Raw genomic sequence first — 19983 nt, 5'->3', positions numbered from 1 at the left:
TTTGGCATTGTAGACTGCCGGCATTTCTTTCTGTATTTCCTAACAAGCCCCTCATTTGCAAACCTTATTATCGTGCAAAAGCTTAGCGAGGGCCTCGGTTCTGGCAGCCTTGATGCCAAGGTAGCATAAGAGGGTTCCCCGCCAGTTGACCCGCTCATGACAGGCTGTAGACGTTTGAGTCACGCCCCGGGGGTTGAAAAGAAGGTCCCCTTCTCCCCGTGTAGTCTGAGTGGCGCTGGCTACCGCCCTCGAGCGTCAGATACAGTTGTGGTAAATATAAATACCCCAGAAAGCGAAGGAGAACACAGTCGCCCAGATAGCCGAATTGGTAAGGCATTCGAGATCCAATCGAAAGGCGTGGGTTCGGTCCCCACTCTGGGCGCGTGTTTTTCTTTCTTTCTTTCTTTCTAACGTATTAATAAAAAAAAAGTAACGTCACTAAGGGTAAAAAATTGTCTAACCATTCCCCTATGCCTTCTTTGGCATTGTAGACTGCCGGTATTTCTTTCTGTATTTCCTAACGAGCCCCTCATTTCCAAAACTTATTATCGTGCAAAAGCTTAGCGAGGGCCTCGGTTCTGGCAGCCTTGATGCCAAGGTAGCATAAGAGGGTTCCCCGCCAGTTGACCCGCTCATGACAGGCTGTAGACGTTTGAGTCACGCCCCGGGGGTTGAAAAGAAGGTCCCCTTCTCCCCGTGTAGTCTGAGTGGCGCTGGCTACCGCCCTCGAGCGTCAGATACAGTTGTGGTAAATATAAATACCCCAGAAAGCGAAGGAGAACACAGTCGCCCAGATAGCCGAATTGGTGAGGCATTCGAGATCTAATCGAAAGGCGTGGGTTCGGTCCCCACTCTGGGCGCGTGTTTTTCTTTCTTTCTTTCTTTCTCACGTATTAATAAAAAAAAAGTAAAGTCACTAAGGGTAAAAAATTGTCTAACCATTCCCCTATGCCTCTTTGGCATTGTAGACTGCCGGCATTTCTTTCTGTATTTCCTAACGAGCCCCTCATTTGCAAACCTTATTATCGTGCAAAAGCTTAGCGAGGGCCTCGGTTCTGGCAGCCTTGATGCCAAGGTAGCATAAGAGGGTTCCCCGCCAGTTGACCCGCTTATGACAGGCTGTAGACGTTTGAGTCACGCCCCGGGGGTTGAAAAGAAGGTCCCCTTCTCCCCGTGTAGTCTGAGTGGCGCTGGCTACCGCCCTCGAGCGTCAGATACAGTTGTGGTAAATATAAATACCCCAGAAAGCGAAGGAGAACACAGTCGCCCAGATCGCCGAATTGGTAAGGCATTCGAGATCTAATCGAAAGGCGTGGGTTCGGTCCGCACTCTGGGCGCGTGTTTTTCTTTCTTTCTTTCTTTCTCACGTATTAATAACAAAAAGTAACGTCACTAAGGGTAAAAAATTGTCTAACCATTCCCCTATGCCTTCTTTGGCATTGTAGACTGCCGGCATTTCTTTCTGTATTTCCTAACGAGCCCCTCATTTCCAAACCTTATTATTGTGCAAAAGCTTAGCGAGGGCCTCGGTTCTGGCAGCCTTGATGCGAAGGTAGCATAAGAGGGTTCCCCGCCAGTTGACCCGCTCATGACAGGCTGTAGACGTTTGAGTCACGCCCCGGGGGTTGAAAAGAAGGTCTCCTTCTCCCCGTGTAGTCTGAGTGGCGCTGGCTACCGCCCTCGAGCGTCAGATACAGTTGTGGTAAATATAAATACCCCAGAAAGCGAAGGAGAACACAGTCGCCCAGATAGCCGAATTGGTAAGGCATTCGAGATCTAATCGAAAGGCGTGGGTTCGGTCCCCACTCTGGGCGCGTGTTTTTCTTTCTTTCTTTCTTTCTCACGTATTAATAAAAAAAAAGTAACGTCACTAAGGGTTAAAAATTGTCTAACCATTCCCCTATGCCTTCTTTGGCATTGTAGACTGCCGGCATTTCTTTCTGTATTTCCTAACGAGCCCCTCATTTCCAAACCCTATATATATATATATATATATATATATATATATATATATATATATATATATATATATATATATATATATATATAGTAAGGAAATGAGGGGCTCGTTGAGGAAATACAGAAACATAGGTCGGCAGTCTACAACGCCAAAGCAGGCATAGGGGTGTTGTTAGGCTCTATTTCTCTATTTTTTACTACGGTTAATGAAGTTAAGATTTTTTTTAAATATAAGGAAGAAAGAAAGAAAGAAAAACACGCGCCCAGAGTGGGGACCGAACCCACGCCTTTCGATTAGATCTCGAATGCCTTACAAATTCGGCTATCTGGGCGACTGTGTTCTCCTTCACTTTCTGGGCTATTTATATTTACTAGAAGTGTATCTGACGCTTGAAGGTGGTAGCCAGCGCCACTCTGACTACACGGGGAGAAGGGGACCTTCTTTTCAACCCCCGGGGCGTGACTCAAACGTCTACAGCCGGTCATGAGTGGGTAACTGGCGGGAAGCCTTCTTATGCTACCTCGGCATCAAGGCTGCCAGAACCGAGACCCTCGCTAGGCTTTCGCAGAATAATATAGTAAGGAAATGAGGGGCTCGTTGAGGAAATACAGAAACATAGGTCGGCAGTCTACAACGCCAAAGCAGGCATAGGGGTGTTGTTAGGCTCTATTTTTTACTACGGTTAATGAAGTTAAGATTTTTTTTTAAATATAAGGAAGAAAGTAAGAAAGAAAAACACGCGCCCAGAGTGGGGACCAAACCCACGCCTTTCGATTAGATCTCGAATGCCTTACCAATTCGGCTATCTGGGCGACTGTGTTCTCCTTCACTTTCTGGGCTATTTATATTTACTAGAAGTGTATCTGACGCTTGAGGGTGGTAGCCAGCATTCGAGATCTAATCGAAAGGCGTGGGTTCGGTCCCCACTCTGGGCGCGTGTTTTTCTTTCTTTCTTCCTTATATTTAAAAAAAATCTTAACTTCATTAACCGTATTAAAACATAGAGCCTAACAACACCCCTATGCCTGCTTTGGCGTCGTAGACTGCCGACCTATGTTTCTGTATTTCCTCAATGAGCCCCTCATTTCCTTACTATATTATTCTGCGAAAGCCTAGCGAGGGTCTCGGTTCTGGCAGCCTTGATGCCTAGGTAGCATAAGAGGGCTTCCCGCCAGTTACCCACTCATGACAGGCTATAGACGTTTGAGTCACGCCCCGGGGGTTGAAAACAAGGTCCCCTTCTCCCCGTGTAGTCAGAGTGGCGCTGGCTACCACCCTCAAGCGTCAGATACACTTCTAGTAAATATAAATAGCCCAGAAAGTGAAGGAGAACACAGTCGCCCAGATAGCCGAATTGGTAAGGCATTCGAGATCTAATCGAAAGGCGTGGGTTCGGTCCCCACTCTGGTCGCGTGTTTTTGTTTTTTTCTTTCTTCGTTATATTTAAAAAAAATCTTGACTTCATTAACCGTAGTAAAAAATAGAGCCTAACAACACCCCTATGCCTGCTTTGGCGTTGTAGACTGCCGACCTATGATATATATATATATATATATATATATAAGGGTCGGCATCCGACCGAAACGTCGACCAATAAACAGTTTTGTTAGCAGCTATACCCCATTTTTTACTATATATATATATATATATATATATACGATAGAGAAGTCAAACTGAAAAACATAACAACATTTATTCTAACGTTTCGACCGGGGGCCGGTCTTTTTCAAAGATACAAATAGTGCAGATCAGTTGGGTTTAAATACATTTCAGTTGTGGGCGGGGCAAGAAAAACGTAGGCTCTACGCGACACAAAAAAGCCGCAGAACGCACAAGGTGGAACAAAGAAAAAAAAAGGGGGGGGGGGATAGAGGGCTGTTGGAGTGCTGCCGGGGAACAGGGGGGAAAGGGGCCTAATGAAGGCAGGCGAAGCTATAGGATAAGAGGAAGGCATTGCAAGGTACTGAAGTCACGACGGGAAAGCAAGAAGGTGAGAACTAAGGAGGGGCTCGTTCTAGCTCGTTTGTTGACCTGTTTCTGGCGGCAGGTGCCAGGTAGGGCAACCTGCAGGGTGTGAGAGTTTCAAAAATACAGAAAATATGCAAAGAACCAGAGGAAATTGACTGGTGAGGAGAAAAGGTTGGGAAGCCCAGAGGTAATTACGGATGCCTAGTGCAAGCGTTAACACACATAAACAAAGGGAAAAAAGAAAAAAGAAAACGAGGGAAGGAAGAGGGGGATTGGGATTAGCGGGAGGGACGCGGAAACCGCAGAGGGAGGGGGGTGCGGGGATGAAAGAGGTTCGAAGAAAAGACCAAGCGACCATGCGGGGATGAAAGAGGTTCGAAGAAAACACGTGGTTTCACATGGCGTGAAATCGCGGAAACGCTTTCTTGCGAAAAACGTGGCAGCCGGCCACGAGGCGTCCACGAGGTCATGCAATGCAAGGACAATACAATGCAAAGTAACGCTAATTTAAGCATGATCACATAAATACCGAAAATAAATGAACATAAGGCGAAAAACATAGAAAAAAGGAGATATACAGTGCCACATGAAGTTTTTGAAGAGTATTCACGCAAGATCATATTTCTTTACATACCCGCATACAGACGCACAGAAAAAACTATAAACAGAATATCACCACAGAAAAGACAAGCCGTTTTATCTACCCGATAGCAATTGTTCAGTGCAAAAGGACACAAAATAATAATCATACAAATAAAGAAAAAATTATAAAGCAAGGGGTACTATGGTGAAATATATGTACATGTGGTATGGCAACTACACACAAGCAATACACTGACACAGTACAAAGTACAATCTGTACACAAATTAAAAAAAAAAAGTAAGAACGTTGCTCTTTCAGAACAAAGTTTCTCAGTTTCTCAGAGTTTCTCAGAACAAACTGAGAAACTTTGTTCTGAAAGAGCAACGTTCTTACTTTTTTTTTTTTAATTTGTGTACAGATTGTACTTTGTACTGTGTCAGTGTATTGCTTGTGTGTAGTTGCCATACCACATGTACATATATTTCACCATAGTACCCCTTGCTTTATAATTTTTTCTTTATTTGTATGATTATTATTTTGTGTCCCTTTGCACTGAACAATTGCTATCGGGTAGATAAAACGGCTTGTCTTTTCTGTGGTGATATTCTGTTTATAGTTTTTTGTGTGCGTCTGTATGCGGGTATGTAAAGAAATATGATCTTGCGTGAATACTCTTCAAAAACTTCATGTGGCACTGTATATCTCCTTTTTTCTATGTTTTTCGCCTTATGTTCATTTATTTTCGGTATTTATGTGATCATGCTCAAATTAGCGTTACTTTGCATTGTATTGTCCTTGCATTGCATGACCTCGTGGACGCCTCGTGGCCGGCTGCCACGTTTTTCGCAAGAAAGCGTTTCCGCGATTTCACGCCATGTGAAACCACGTGTTTTCTTCGAACCTCTTTCATCCCCGCATGGTCGCTTGGTCTTTTCTTCGAACCTCTTTCATCCCCGTACCCCCCTCCCTCTGCGGTTTCCGCGTCCCTCCCGCTAATCCCAATCCCCCTCTTCCTTCCCTAGTTTTCTTTTTTCTTTTTTCCCTTTGTTTATGTGTGTTAACGCTTGCACTAGGCATCCGTAATTACCTCTGGGCTTCCCACCCTTTTCTCCTCACCAGTCAATTTCCTCTGGTTCTTTGCATATTTTCTGTATTTTTGAAACTCTCACACCCTGCAGGTTGCCCTACCTGGCACCTGCCGCCAGAAACAGGTCAACAAACGAGCTAGAACGAGCCCCTCCTTAGTTCTCACCTTCTTGCTTTCCCGTCGTGACTTCAGTACCTTGCAATGCCTTCCTCTTATCCTATAGCTTCGCCTGCCTTCATTAGGCCCCTTTCCCCCCTGTTCCCCGGCAGCACTCCAACAGCCCTCTATCCCCCCCCCCCCTTTTTTTTTTTCTTTGTTCCACCTTGTGCGTTCTGCGGCTTTTTTGTGTCGCGTAGAGCCTACGTTTTTCTTGCCCCGCCCACAACTGAAATGTATTTAAACCCAACTGATCTGCACTATTTGTATTTTTGAAAAAGACCGGCCCCCGGTCGAAACGTTAGAATAAATGTTGTTATGTTTTTCAGTCTTCTCTATCGTACAGCTAACCTCATAGCCAGGAACCTTTTCTCTTAACTATATATATATATATATATATATATATATATATATATATATATATATATATATATATATATATATATATATATATATATATATATATATATACATATATATATATATCTATATATGCAGGTTCTCAAGGAGCGAGGAGGGGATCACGCCGAACAATGCCTGTGGGCAGGCATGCAGCATGCAACAGCGTCGTCCTTCAAAGGAGTTTTGCAATGACGGTAGTCATATCGCTCCAAACGCGCGAGTGACGAGCGAGATGAAATACCACTCTTATATGTGAGGGCATGATCCCCTGTTGCTGAAGACGCGTGGAATACTTCCTCCACTGCGTAGCCATACGCTCGCATAGGTAGTGAAACACTGCTCGTTCGAGAGCGCAGCTCTTAAGTGGTTTCGCGTCGTCGACCCTCGCCGTCGGCCTCGTTTTAACCGCTAGAACGTGGATGAACTCGAAAATGAAAGCGAGGAGGAGAGAGAGAGAGAATAAACATATTTAATTTGGAGCTTAATGGTGCAGGATGGTGAGAGCACCACCGGTGGGAGGCGTCCGCTAGTCCTGGATGCCATGGTCCTTGCTGGCTTCTCGTGCCCTCTCTATCAGCATGCGCTGGGTCTAGAGGTCCAAACTGGACAGCCGGTCCACCCACAGCTCGTACGTACGACGGGGATCGGGTGTGAGGGATGGGGATTGTTGGCACTCCCAGACCAGATGGTACAGGGTGCCTGGCTGGGGTCAAAGGTGGCAGGTACTATAATACTGGGTGGGGAAGATATGGTGGAGGAGGGTACAGTGCGGGTAGGAGTTGGTCTGTAGCCGGCGGAGTGTGGTCGCCTCGGCTCCAGAAAGGTGGGAGGTGGGTAGAGGGAACCGCTGACGCTCGTGTCTAAAGTGAGCGAGAATGTCCGCGTAGCCATTCAGTGTGTGGGGGACCTTCTCCGTGTCTTGGCTCTCTTCGGAAATGGCCCGGAGGGTGCGTACTTGGGCAGCGGCGTGTGCCGCCTCATTTCCGTCGAGAGACTCGTGTCCAGGGGCCCAAACGATATGAATGTCGGGAAGCTGCGGCATGACATTCAGGATCTTGAGGGCGAAGGGTGATATGCGGCCGAGCTGGTAGTTGCAGCATGCTACTTGCGAGTCCGTAATGACTGTAATGTATTCGCTATTTGTTGTGGCTTCTAGGGCGATGGCGATTTTCTCAGCGGCGTTTGTAGAGGTGGTGGATATCGTGGCGGCTGTGACCTTGGTTCCCTGGTGGTCTATGACCGTGACTGCGTGGGCGGGTTTGCGGGTGTAGCGTGCGGCGTCCGTGTAGCGTGTCGTAGGGTTCCCTGCGTGCTTCTTCGTAACTGCATCGACCCGTGCTGTGCGTCGCGCTTTGTTGTAAAGGGGGTGCATAAGGGGGTGCACGGGAGCTACAGGAATGTGTTGACGGATGTAGAGGGGGACACGTTGGGGATGGTCTTCTTTGGGTGGTACCGGGTATCCGAGGCGTGTAAGGGTGTCTAATCCGGTAGGTGTCAGCTTCAGACGTGGCGATGACCCTCGTGCAATTCTTCCAAAATATTGTGTACCCCTAGTTGGAGCAACTTGCGCGTGGATGTTGAGGGGGGTAGGCCAAGGACGAGTTTGTAGGCTTGGCGGATAAAAGTATTGAGTTTGAAAGCAAAGCTTTGTACCTCTACCCCCCAAGGGTTCTTTCGCGACCGTTGGTGTCACCATGAAAACTCCCGCGTACAAATGAAAGAATTTACTTCCACCGGCAGGAATCGAACCTGGAACTAATATAGAAACAAGGCGAGAGTCCGTTGTCTTACCTATTTAGCTACGAGCCCACGCGGAGACGGGCAAGACATGCAGGGGGTGGACTCACCAAGCACGTCTACGGGTTTACCCCCTGCATTCTCGCTGAATGCCACGTGATAGAATCACGCGACCTCTGGCGCCACTCTGCGCTCCGCCCGCGGCACGTCTAGCAGCCCTGTGTGCACCTTGCGCCGGTGCCAGGAGTTACAAAAATTAAATGACGCTCACACCAACGCATGGCATCTAACTTTTAATACGCAAATGTACTAAAGCCTGTGGTCTACAGTGTTCACGTAAAAAACCACAGCTCCTTGACGTCCGCCCTAACGCCAAACGACACATCAAGGAACACATTCAAATACTCCTTGATGCCCAGGTCCTCACTCCAAGGCCCAGCTTCTAGATCCTGGGCCTACATCTCTAGGCCAACACCAAGAGTGACCTATCCTTGCAGCGCCTCAAACACAGCGTCAATCAAATCATACACATGGTAAGGCGAGTTGCAATTAAGAAGCGAGGCCTCAAGAAATCCGATACCTTTCGATTAATTCAAACTATTGTCCTCTCGAGAATCACTTACGTCAAACGCCTGTCTTCTTCTCGGCAAGGAGGAAATAACGATGCTTTGTATAACGATTGCAAAGGCAGTCCAGGCCATTGGTCTTCCCATGAGTGCGTCCACAGACAGAGTGCTTAGCACGGGGCTTCACAACACAGTGGAATAGCTGATAGAGGGCCATCTTTCGAACTAGAAGCTCCGAATGAGCAGAACTGCGGCTGGTCGCCGCATCCTTCACCAGATTGGATGGGCAGCCCAGAATGTCAGCCGCTTGATATACTCCTGAACTCTTGCCGACAAGAACTAAATATGCTCCCTTTGCTCAGAATAATGAACCACTCACATGAAAAGCGTCGCCGATAAGCACGGGCTCAAGCGCTCAACAACACCCTCGGTTGGGATCATGCAGTTATCTCCACAGACGCCTCCCAACATCGAGAGCAGCAGTGCGCCATCATCGTGGCAACCTCCAGAACCAACCTCCGTGCGTGTGCCTCACTCAAGACCCAAGATATGACGGCAGCAGAAGAGGCAGCCATCGCCTTTGCTCTCACTCAACCAGGGGTTCGTAAGGTAGTCACCGATTACCAACAAGCGTACCGGAATTAGCAGTCGGGTCGGATGTCCCGACCTGCACTGTGCGTGCTAAAAAACCACTCCCCAAACGGTTCTATTCAGCTCATCTGGACACCCGCTCACGCTTCCATGGAGCAACGAATACGCCCACCAACAAGACTGCGCTTTTACCCCCCGTGCTATGGAGCTGCACGCGGACAGTCACCTGCTTGTCTCGTTCAGGGACATAACCCAGCAATATCGCCTTCAGAAACAGACCCTACCTTCACCTTACCCTGACCTTTTCAGAGAACAACAAACTACCCTTAGGCTTATACAAATCGGCTCCTTCCCACACCCGACGCGTCTTCACTTATTGCGTTCGAATAGCTACGACACTGAATGTAAATTTTTCTCAGAAGTAGAAACACTCTGCCACATAATCGGGGTGTGTGACTTTAGCTCTGAACACCTTCCTCTCTTTCCGTCAGCTACCCAACAAAAGATATGGGAGATGCTGCTGTCTAGCCCCTCTCTGCCTACCCAGCTTCCGCTGGTGGACAGAGCACAGGCGGCGCGGACTGCATATGGTCTCCAGTGAAGAAGGAATCACTCTCCTGGAGCGCACACTGGGGAGTTCAGAAATCTGACTAAAAATATTTCCTCCTCCTCTTCCTCCTCCTCCTCCTCCTCCTCCGTCTCTGCCATGAGAAGTTAGATCGTCTAACACGGGGATGGGGCTTCCTTTAATTTTATAAAAAAAGTATCCAACCAATACAATGGAACTCCACCAATCACCATTCATGATTTAACCTTACCAAGAATATCTCTTTGAAGTTAAAAAGGGTGTGGTTAAGTGTATTTCACTTCTCTCTGGTTTTACTATTTGTAGAGCGACGTGAGTGAATTTAAGTGATGTCGCATGGATAATCGTTGTGGGTGGCGTTTCAGCTTTGCTTTCAACCACATTCGCAGGGTGGACTGGCGCGAATTTCTTTTTTAAGTGCAATGCACTTCTTAAGCGACCCTGAACCTGCGTCCACCGGCGATGTCCGCGCACGTGGAGATGGGCGCGCGCAGCCTGGCCGCTGACATGGCACATACCCGCGTGGGGGATTGGCCAGGAATCTCCTCGTCTTCCTTGGCAACGGGGGGAGATGGGCGCGCGCTGCCTGGCCGCTGACATGGTACATACCCACGTGGGGGATTGGCCAAGAATCGGGCGTGAGAAGGGCTAATGCACCTGCTTAAAGGAGTACTGACACGAAATTTCAAAGCTGAGATCCGCCCTAGCAATCAAGTACAACGACAACACAAACTGTGAATAAATGCATCTTTTTTTCTTTGTAGTTGTGTGTGTGTGTGATCTCTCTTTCGCGAACCGCGCAAAGTCAACTCGTGCATTCGCACTTTCACATTCTTCCCCTCGGGGAAATGCGGGGAATTTTTCTTTTTCGACGGATTTGAGAGCCAGGTATGGTGTGCCGTAATTCAGACGACTGATCAGTATTGCATGCGTTATTATCAGAGTGTCCTTCACATGAAGGCTGTAGCGGCGGTGGGTGATGCGTCGGACGAGGTGCGTCAGTTGTGTGAGGATGCGTTTTAATGCAGGTAAGGTTTGAGAGCCGCTTCCATTTTAAAGCAAAGCTTTTTACCTCTACCCCCCAAGGGTTCTTTCGCGACCGTTGGTGTCAACAGAAAGCTCCCGCGAACAAATAAAAGAAGTTACTGGCACCGCCCGGAATCGAACCTGGAACTAATAGAGCAACAAAGCTTGAGCCCGCTGTCTTACCGATTGAGCTACGAGCCCACGCGAAGACGGGGAAGACGGGTGGTGCACTCACCAAGCACTTCTGCGCGTTTACGCCCTGCATTCTCGCTGACTGCCCCGTGATAACGTCACGCTACCTGTGGCGCCGCTTTGCGCTCCGTCCACGGCGCGTGTGGCGGCCGTGTGCGCGCCTTGCGCATGCGCAAGGAGTTACAAAAATTAAAGGAAGGTCACACCAAGGCAAGGCATCTCACTTCTAGTACGCCAATGTGCTAAAGCCTGCGGCATCCAGTGTTCACCACAAAAATCAGAGATCCTTGTCGTCCGCCATCACGCCAAACCGTACATCAAGGAAGACATTCAAATACTCCTTGATGGCCAGACCATCATTCCAAGGCCCAACATCGGACCCTGGACCTACTTCTCCAGGCAAACACCAAGAGTGACATACCCTTGCAGCGTGACATACCCTTGCATCAATCAAATCATACACATGATCAGGCGTGTTGCCACCAAGAAGCGAGACCTGAAGGAAGCCGATACCTTTCGATTAATTTAACCTTTTGTCCTCTCGAGGATGACTTACGTCACCCCCTGTCTTCTCGGCAAGGAGGACATAAAGATGTTTGATATAGTGATGAGAAAGGCGGTTGAGCAGGCCATTGGTCTTCCCATGAGTGCGTCCACGGAGAGGCTGCTTATGATTGGGCTCCACAACACGATGGAAGGGCTGATAGAGGGCCATATTTCTAACCAGAAGCTCCGATTGAACAGAGCTGCAGTGGGACGCCGCATTCTTCACCAGATTTGCTGGGCAGCACATAATGTCACAGCGTGTGATGTACTCCCGGAGAGAGAGAGAGAGAGAATAAACTTTATTTAATGAGAGGAGTCAAGCAGGCGGTTTCCTCAGTTCAGGACCCCGTTGGAGCGTCCAGCCGCCTCAGCTCGGTGGATCAGCCGAAGCTGCTCTTCGAGGCTAGAGCTGGCCAGCACTTCCTCCCACTGCTCAATCGAGGGATTAGATATCGGGGAAAGTGAGGGGTTAAGCTGGCACTCCCACACCATGTGATACAAGGTGCAGGGCGCGTTGCAGAACTGGCACTGTGAGTAGTATATTGTTGGCCAGAATAAGTGGAGTTTGGTGGGGTGGGGGAACGTGTTGGTTTGGAGGAGACGCCAGGAGCGCTCCTCTGCCTTGCTGAGGGAGGGGTGGCCAGCGGGTAGCATAAGCCTGGTGAGCCTGTAGAATTGGGTCACCTCCTGGTATGACGTTACAGGGATCGCTGTCTCAAGCCAACTTTCTCGCGGCGCTCGGTTGGTCAGACCTCGAGCAGTCTCATGAGCAAAGACATTACCGCAGAGGGAAGCGTGAGCTGGTGTCCAGACAATCGACACCCTTTTCCTCGGAGGGTTCTGGCCGAGGATCTTCATGGCGATGCACGAGATGCGGCCTTGGAGGTAGCTCCTACACGCTGACTGTGAATCTGTGATTATCACTTCCGCTGGGGTCTGCGTTATTGCCAGCGCAATAGCTACCTCTTCGGCCTGTAGCGTCGAGACGTTGTTGAGAGTGAGGCTCGAGGCGTGGCTCTTGGTGAGAAGAACTAAAGATACCTTTTCTCCTAAATATTGTGACGGGGCAATCCCTGTTCGAGCCAAACATGGGGTGGGTGCTCCGCCGCTGATAGAAGACGACGAGAACGAGAACGCTTGGCCCTGGACTCACGCTGCTGCCTGAAAACAAACCTAGTGCCAGTTCTTTGAACTCTCCGGTGGACATGGAGTATCAAACAGTTCCGTTTAAAAGAACTGGATCTCCGACTGTGGGCTCACTGGAATCGTCTCCCAAACAAAAAGCAAAAAAAGGTCAAAGCGTTCCCAAAACAAATGACATCTTGGAAGCTGCGGTGGCAGCCATCAATTCATCGTAATGTCGCTTCGGGTCCTACAATGGAATTGCCGCTCTGTCATGTCAGCTCTCACAGACCTTGATTTTATAGTCTCTAAGGAACAACCAGACATTATTTTATTGCAAGAAACCTGGCTGACTCCGTGTAGGCCATTTTATTTCCATAATTATCGGATATTCCGCTTAGATCGACTAACCAGAGGGGGTGGATTGTTAATTCTCGTGTCATTGCAATTTTGTCATAAAGCTCATAAGTCATTTGAATTCATGTCGGTGGATTGTGAAATCCTAGCAGTTACATTTAGCCTGCCCGGGTGTTTTGCATTTTCGGTGGTTAACTCCTATTTTCCGGAAGGCGTCATTTCTACCTCTCCTCTCGATGCTGTTTTGCAATCGTGTGAGAATCGCGTTATTATTTGCGGTGATTTTAATTCCCACCATGTCTCTTGGGGGCTCCGCACAGATTCCTGTGGTAGGCGGCTAAGTGGTTGGATGAATGATAACAATATGCATTGTTATAACTCTGGTTCAGCAACATTTTTTCGATGGAAGACTACTTCAGTCTTAGACTTGACTTTTTCAAACTCCGGCATTATCTCTTCGTGGACTACTTTAGGTCACGCGACAAGTAGTGACCATGTTCCTATTTTATTTGAGATAGTGTGCCCTTCTAGGTCCCCACGTGCTCGTATGATTCGGCATACAAATTTACACCTTATGCAAAACAAAGTAAAAATAGCACTTCAATCTGTTCCATCCGGTAACGAGGAACGCAGGGCAGTTCAAGTTACTTCGATCATTTCGGATGCTGTTAGATCTTCCCAATTCATTATCTCTTCTCAAAAAGATGGCAATAGCCCGTGGTGGAACAAAGATTGCGCACGGGCGTATAATCAAAGGCAGGCGGCTTCGAAGGTACTGCTAAGAAACCAATGCCCGCCTAATTGGACCAATTACAAATTTGCGGCCGCCATATTCAAACGGACAGTGTCTAAAGCGAAAGAAGCTCATAACACCCAGAAGTTTGCCGCTCTCTCAAAGCCAAAGAATAGGCGTTTGCTGTACCAGTTTCTTCGCTCGAGAAAGGTGGTTCAAGAGCTCCACAATGAAAATTCAGTGGTTCATTCAACACAGGAATCTATTGAAGCTCTCGAACAAATTGCACAAGAACTTAAATCCCGCTTTTCTTCTGTGTTCTCCGCTCATTTTGTCAGTCAACTTTCTAATGTTGGTTTCAACCCAGTGAAAATGTCGGAATTGGCTGACGTTGTTTCACAGCTGTCTGAGGCTGCTCCGGGGCCAGATGGCATTACTGTGCCAATGTTACAGTTTTTATTTGAGGAAACCCCTGAAGATTTACTCAACATAGCAAACACGTCAATGAAACATAGCTGGATACCTCCAGAATGGAAACTCTCCAAGATAGTGCCATTGCTAAAAAACGAAGGATTAGGTTACGTCCCAGATAACATCAGGCCAATTTTCTTAACTAGCAACTTGGTAAAGCTCGTCGAGAGGATATTGAATGGTCGCCTTATGCGATTTCTTGAAAGCAATAAGATTTTAAGCTCCACTCAAATTGGCTTCAGACCCGGGAATTCCATTTGGAAGGCTCATATTGACATTGAGAGCCGCGTTAAACTAGCCCGTAGCCTAAAACACGTGAGCGCACTTGTTACTCTTGATATAACAAAGGCCTATGACAGCGTAGAGTATACTACCTTAATGTCTCATCTTGAGAGTAGTGAAATCCCTCTATACATCCAATCGTGGATTGGTCAGTTTTTAACTGGAAGGACGTTCTTCTGTTCGAAAGGTGGCATATCATCTTCGCACTATCAGCAGTTTCGAGGGGTTCCTCAGGGGTCAGTCCTTTCTCCGGTTCTTTTTAATATTCTTCTCAGATCAGTTCCCATAATGGATGGCATATCAACTTACGTTTATGCCGATGATATTGCTTTTTACTCATCGGACAGAGATATTCATGACTTGTGCCAAAGACTACAAAACTATCTGGCCACCCTAGATAATTGGCTTAACAGGCTACATTTGTCACTTAATGTGGGAAAATGTGCGGTCTTAGTATTTCCGGTGACCATCCCCATTTCTTTATGCCTATTGTACCGACAGCAATCCATCCGTCAAGTTACAGAATTAAAATATCTCGGTATAATCTATGATGACAAGCTTACATGGCGTCCTCATATTAAACATATTGCTACTAAAGGAGAAAGAGCTGCAGGCGTGCTCCGCAGGCTATGTAGCCAAAAAATTCGGATTGCGTAGAGATACACTGTTAATGATATATCGCAGTTATGTCCGCCCGGTATTAGAGTTTGGCTGCGTCCTATTTTCTGGTTGTGCGGCGTACAAATTAAATCCCCTATTTATCGTCGAGAGAATGGCTTTGCGACTATGCTTGGGACTGCCAAAATATGTCGCTAACCCTATTTTACACCTTGAGGCACGGTTTCCTCCACTGAAGTTTAGATTCCAATTATTGACCGTACTAACCTTTGTCAAATTGTTTGAACCTCCACTGCATGACGCCCAGTTCATTTTCCGTCTGAGGCCTGATCTTTTTCAAGGCATTCAGTGGACGCGGTTCCAGAGACCCCAGATGGATCTAGTACAGTCATGGCTCCAGCCACTTCACGCAGACCTTTTCCGGCTCCCCTCTACTTGTATTAGTGTGTCATATGTTGAAATAATGTTTGATAATATCTTCCCCCCGAATGCCAAGATGTTGCCAGCCCGAATTCTAAATGGATTGCTGGAGGATCATTTGTCAACCCTTCATTCCCATATCGTCATTGCTACCGATGCCTCACAAGTTGATGAAAAAGCTGGAGTCGGGATATTCTCCCAGTACCTCGATTGGTCCTTTTCGATCAGGTTACCTGATTTCACACCTATTTTCCAGGCGGAATTATTGGCAATAATTTTGGCTCTTCAAAAACTTCAGCATAGATTTTCCCATGTAGTTATACTTTCTGACTCCCTCTCTGTGTGTTCCGCATTAACATCCGAAAAAGATTCTCCAATTATCCGCACATTCCGATCATTTGTTCCGCATCAGCTTTGTGAGGTTCGGCTAGTGTGGGTTCCAGGACATGCAGGAATCTCATACAATGAAGTGGCTGATCAATTAGCCAGCATGTCTCTTGGTGGCCCTGTGGTCGTGCAATGTCCGAATGACAGTTTTCTATTGGGGGCGAGATTTAAACGTCTACAGCTACTCCAGGCTTATAAGCAAGACGCCCTTCTATCCTCTAGAGATTATAGCCACCTTCGTCATGCATGGAAGCCAATGTTTTGTGAAACAAGGATATGCGAGGTAGCAATCACTAAACTTCGGTGCAAAATTCCCCCACTAAATTTTTATCTTTATAAATCTCGTCTGGCTCCATCTCCGCTATGTCCTTTCTGCGACGAACTGGAAAATTTAGAACATTTTCTATTTAATTGCCGCAGCTTCTCCCCAATGCGACGCACGCATCTGGAGCCAACCTTTAGACGCCTTAACCTTCCGCTATCTAGTTACGAGGTCCTGTCACTAGGCGCTTCCGCCCTAGGAGTCTGCCACAGGGATGTTGTGTCTGCCCTCCATTCTTATGTTGTGGCGACAGGCAGGTTTTCCTGCTAGCCAGCTAAACATTCACACATACCTCATTTTTCTTCCTGAATCTACTTTCATATTATACATATTTAAAATTCTGTTGGGTATTTTCTTTTCTAAATTTTGGGATCTAAAATAATATAGGTCACATCCTCATTAGGCACAAAACTTCTTGGCCAATCCCCCGCGTGGGTATGTGCCATGGTGGGAGGCAACCAACCAACCAACCAGCTGCTGCCTAATCCAGTGCTGCCCAGATTAGTCTGACTTATAAATAGCTCCCACTGAAGTGTCTTTGCCACGTAACATCCTTGTTGGAGGTAGCGGAGTTCGAGTCAACACCTCATCCTGTACCCTCGCCCAGGCCTGCTCCACCTGCTACACCCAACACGGAGCTTTGTAGTGGACGCTCGGTTCCTCGTGTCACCATGCCGACCGATGGAGCGACCGCGTCGACGACAGCCCTCGTCATCGTGTCTCATCCCCGGGAGCCTGGCCTGTTTATCGGAACAGATGACGTTGATGTTGACGACTGGCTCAGCCTCTTTTAGCACGTCAGCGCTCACAACAGGTGGGACCCTACCATCATGCTGGCTAATGCGATCTTCTACCTTAAAGAGTCAAGTACCGCGGGCAAGTGGTTTGAGACGCACGAGACCAAAATGACCAGTTGGGATGTGTTCAAAACGAAGCTGCGGGCGGTATTCGGAAAGCCTCTTGGCCGTCAGCTTGCTGCCCGAAAGGAGCTCGCATCGCGCGCCCAGACGTCGACCGAATCTTACGTCGCCTATATCCAGGACGTCTTGGCCCTTTGCTCGAAGGCTGACAGCACCATCACGGAGTCCGACAAAGTAGGCCACATGCTGAAGGGCATTGCGGATGACGCATTCCACCTTCTTATGTGCAGACTGTGCCACAGTGGAGTCAATCATTACAGAATGTCGCCGATTCGAAGAGGCCAAAGGACGCCGTATCGCCCACAACTTCACAAGGCTTCCGCACACAGCAGCCACATTTTCATGTGAAGATGGACGTCCACCAGCCCGAATTTCACGCCTACAAGATCCCGTTCCGCCGTCGGCAGATATAACGAAAATCGTGCGCCGAGAACTGGAGGCTATGGCCCCTACTACTGCGGTGCCATACGGGCCGGATCGGAGTGAGCTCCAGACCGTTTCCGCCATCCAAGCCATTGTCCGTGACGAAATAGCCCACCTGGGCCTTCACTCTGTGTGCGCGATTGGCTCTACTTTCCAAAGACAGTTTAGATCTCCCGGTCCCCACATCGACCCTCCTCCTCCACGCTACCCCCGCCGAAACCCCGCTGAGTGGCGTACCCCGGACGACAAACCGATTTGTTTCAGTTGCTCTGCAGTCGGCCACATTGCCCGGTACTCTCGCAACCGCAGGATCCCGTCCTTCCGCAACGGCTACGCCAACTACAGTCCTCGAACACCTTTTGGCTACTCCAATGACCGGCAAAACTGTTTCTCTTCCCGCACTGACTTCAACCCGCCCAACTCTACCAGTCCCAACCCCAGACTGAACCGATCGCCGTCGCCGCAACGCCGCCAGTCCCGATCACCGCAGCCTTGCCGCCCCTCCCCCATTGCCGACTACTCTCGACCCCCTCCGGAAAACTACTCAAGGAGGTGACGCTGCATCAACGACCAGGCCCGTAAATCCTCTACTGACTTTGCCCACTATACACAATTTGCTTGAAGTCCTTGTCGATGGAGTTGTAGTACGAGCTCTTATTGACACCGGTGCCCAGATTTCCGTCATGAGTTCGAGCCTTCGCCGCCGTCTCTACAAAGTCCTTACGCCGCCAACGTCCCGTGTAGTTCGAGTCGCCGACGGCAGCACGCCTCCGGTCGTCGGAATGTGCACAGCTCGGATACGCATCGCTAACCAAGAAACATCCATTCTGTGTACCGTACTCGAACACTCTCCTCATGACCTCATTCTGGGCCTTGATTTTCTCTCTGAGCATGCCGCTCTCATCGACTGTTCTACTGGACTCCTCCGCCTCCAATTTCCTCTCCCTCCTTCTTCCGACGCACCCCAGCTGCGCTGTTGCAACACCGAACACGTTCGTTCGGCCCCAAACGCGGTCAGCTCCGTCTCGTTATCCCCGTCCTCCCCTGTTGCAAACGGCGACTACGTCGTTTCACCTATTCTGGATGTGCTTTTGTCACGCAATGTTACTATGCCGCATACTATAGTCACTATTGTTCACAACAAGACCTGTCTTCCGTTCCTCAACTTCGGTTCCTTCCCTCAAGTTTTACCGAAAGGAATGGCACTTTCATCACTGTGCCCTTTGGAAGCACATACCCGTACTACCCCGCTAGAGCCCGTGACGCCTTGTTTGGGTGCCACTGTGCAGTCATCACTCCCAGCGAATGAGGTCGCAGCGATGATCGCACACGGTCTGTCGCAAATGGACGCCGACGCTCTTCGCTCTCTCTTGACGTCCTATAAAGACATCTTTGATTTAGGGAGCCGTTCACTGAGTACGACACACGCTGTGACGCACCGCACCATTACTGGGGATGCAGCACCGGTGCGAAGACGGCCATCTCGCGTATCTCATTCTGAACGCCTCGTGATCCAACAAGAGGTCGAGAAAATGCTCACCAAGGACATCATTGAACCGTCTTCTAGTCCGTGGGCATCCCCTGTCGTTTTGGTCAAGAAGAAAGACGGCAGGTGGCGTTTTTGCGTGGATTATCGGCATCTAAACAAGATCACGAAAAAAGATGTTTATCCGCTTCCGCGCATATACGACGCTCTTGACTGCGTGCATGGTGCAAGATACTTCTCGTCGATTCACCTGAGATCTGGTTACTGGCAGATAGCCGTTGATGAGAAAGACCGCGAAAAGACTGCATTCATGACCCCTGATGGCCTTTATCAATTCCGGGTTATGCCATTTGGTCTGTGCAATGCTCTGGCCACATTCGAGAGAATGATGGACTCCCTTTTGCGTGGTTTTAAGTGGACCACGTGATTATGTTATCTAGACGACGTCATCATCTTCTCACCCACATTTGAGACACACCTGGAGTGCCTGTCAGATATCCTTGAAATATTTCGACGTGCTGGTCTCCAACTAAATTCCAAGAAGTGTCGCTTTGGCCACCGCCAGATAACAATTCTTGGGCACCTGGTCGACGCCTCTGGAGTTCAGCCCGACCCCGACAAAGTTCGAGCCGTCACCGATTTGTGTGATGGCCGCCATGTCATGGCTGCCATGTTCATTCTGTAAATAGATCGCTTCACCCCATCCCATCGTTCGTCTCATCTGTGTCCTGCTGACACGTAACAATATGAACCCTTCACTCAACGAGGGTCGCCGGCAAGCACGGGCTTAAGCGGTCAACACTATCCTCGGCGAGGATCATTCAGTTACCTACACAGACGCCTCCCAACATCGAGGATAGCAATACGCCATTATTGTGGCTACCTCCAGAGCCAACCTCCTCGCGTGTGCCTCACTGAAGACCGAAGATATGACGTCAGCAGAAGAGGCAGCCATCACCTTGGCTCTCACTCAACCAGGAGTTCGAAAGGTAGTAACCGATTCCCAGCAATCCTACCGGAATTACCAGTCGGGGTGGGTGTC

At 48.6% G+C, this 19983-nt stretch overlaps 1 protein-coding gene and 1 non-coding gene across 3 annotated transcripts in view; both read left to right on the top strand.

Moving 5' to 3' along the window:
• The window catches only part of LOC144143603 (argininosuccinate synthase-like), a 200824-nt gene that overhangs the window by 91134 nt on the left and 89707 nt on the right, over positions 1-19983 (top strand). The gene's annotated exons all lie outside the window — the stretch shown is intronic.
• Trnag-ucc (transfer RNA glycine (anticodon UCC)) lies at positions 311-382 on the top strand. The gene has a single exon. It is a non-coding gene; the product is annotated as a tRNA-Gly (tRNA).

The sequence above is a fragment of the Haemaphysalis longicornis genome, unplaced genomic scaffold, assembly GCF_048455015.1.
Source record: "Haemaphysalis longicornis isolate Haplotype H1 unplaced genomic scaffold, Haemaphysalis longicornis Haplotype H1 scaffold_1, whole genome shotgun sequence".
Taxonomy (NCBI): Eukaryota; Metazoa; Arthropoda; class Arachnida; order Ixodida; family Ixodidae; genus Haemaphysalis; species Haemaphysalis longicornis.
This window is presented reverse-complemented; position numbering and strand designations above follow the sequence as displayed.